Here is a 1646-nt window from a genome sequence, read left to right as displayed (position 1 = left end):
ATATATATGTGTGCGTGTGTGTGTGTGTGTGTGTGTGTGTATGTTTAATTGATTATCATAAGCCAAAAGACCATCTTATCCTAAACACACTATCAGACGTGAGTGTGTGTGTGTATGCATGTGTATGTATGTGTCCGTTTGTCTGTAGTATGGAGAAGGAGATGAACAGTAAAATAGTGAACGTAAACAAGTATAACGATAATCATGATAGGTACTTGTTAATCTTGTAAACATCCACAAAACCATTTTCACGCACGCACGCACACACACGCATACATACACAAACACTGCATTGCATATACTCAGACACGATCTAATGGTCTCTTTAAATTACCAAAATAATGAGTGTGTGGTGGTGGTAGTGGTGGCGGTTTTTGTGGTGCTAGTTGTGGTAGTAATAATGCTCATTATAGCAGCGGTGTTGATGATGGCGCAGGTCGTGGTGGGGATGGTAATTAAAGGTGCGGGGTAATTGGTGGTGGTGGTGGTGGTGATGGTAATAGTGGTGGTGGCAGTGACGACTGGGGGGAGGGGGTTACTTGGCAGCTTTAACAGCAGTGGTGGCCACAAAGTAAAAAGAGAGAGAGAGGGAGAGAGAGAGAAGTGAAAGAAAGAGTGAGTTCTGTCTACTACAATTATCCAAGGCCATGAATGAGCCGCTACCTCAACCCCAACCATTCATCTCACCCCACATGTAGCTTTCCTCTTACCCAGCCACCACCCTGCCTCTATGCTGCGTAATATCTCTGACTCAATCAGTGTCAGTCCTACCTGGTCAGTACAGGTGAGTCAACAGGTGAATGATGCTGGTGGTAGCAGTGGTAGTGGTGGTGGTGGTGGTGGTAGTAGAAGTGGTATTGCCGTATTAGTGGTGGTAATGGTGTGTTGGTGTTGTTGTTGATGGTGGTGGTGGTAGTGGTGTTGCTGTTGTTGTAGATGATGATGATGATGGTGGTGGTGTTCTAATTGTTTTGAACTAAACAGAATGCACAACAAAAAAGAAAACGAAAATTTATTCTTCAAAAAAAAAACCCCCATAAAAACATGATTATCTTTTAATCAAGGGGAACAACATTGTCTCTGATCCCTTTGAAGGGCCTCAGACATTGGTAGGAAAGAAGGAGTACAGAATCTTCAAAGACAAAAACCTGGTCTGAATACTTGCAACAGAATGCACTCTGCTGGAGGCACCCAAAGGGCAAGGTGGGGGTGTTAAGCCAAATGATGTGAATACCAAGTTTCATAATGTCCCTGGAGGATGATATTAGCTTTGTGTATGACTAGAAACCACATCTGGTAGTGGGGCTCTGGTCATCATTTAATGCACACAGACTTATCTTTCATTAGATGGAGTATTTTTGTGTTGATCTTACCTATAATGACCAAGATGAGGACACTGGACACAGTCTATTATAACCGCTGGGTCAATTTACTGAAAATATATCTTTCTTTCCTTTCTTCTTCTTCTTCTTCCTCCTCCCCTCCTCCTCCAGCTTTAATAATAGACCAACTATTATTATTATTATTATTATTATTATTATGCCTACCACCTCATCTAACTTCTTACCTGCCAACCTCCCGACCTCGTTACTATACCAGCTACTATACCACCACCACCACCACCACCAGTACAAGCACCATGACCA

At 42.6% G+C, this 1646-nt stretch overlaps 1 protein-coding gene across 1 annotated transcript in view; it reads right to left on the bottom strand.

Moving 5' to 3' along the window:
* Positions 1-1646, bottom strand: part of LOC106868772 (phospholipase A and acyltransferase 5) — a 31243-nt gene that overhangs the window by 2469 nt on the left and 27128 nt on the right. The gene's annotated exons all lie outside the window — the stretch shown is intronic.

Source organism: Octopus bimaculoides, chromosome 24 (assembly GCF_001194135.2).
Source record: "Octopus bimaculoides isolate UCB-OBI-ISO-001 chromosome 24, ASM119413v2, whole genome shotgun sequence".
NCBI classification, from domain to species: Eukaryota; Metazoa; Mollusca; class Cephalopoda; order Octopoda; family Octopodidae; genus Octopus; species Octopus bimaculoides.
The sequence above is the reverse complement of the archived record's forward strand: the minus strand, read 5'-3'. Positions and strand labels throughout refer to the sequence as shown.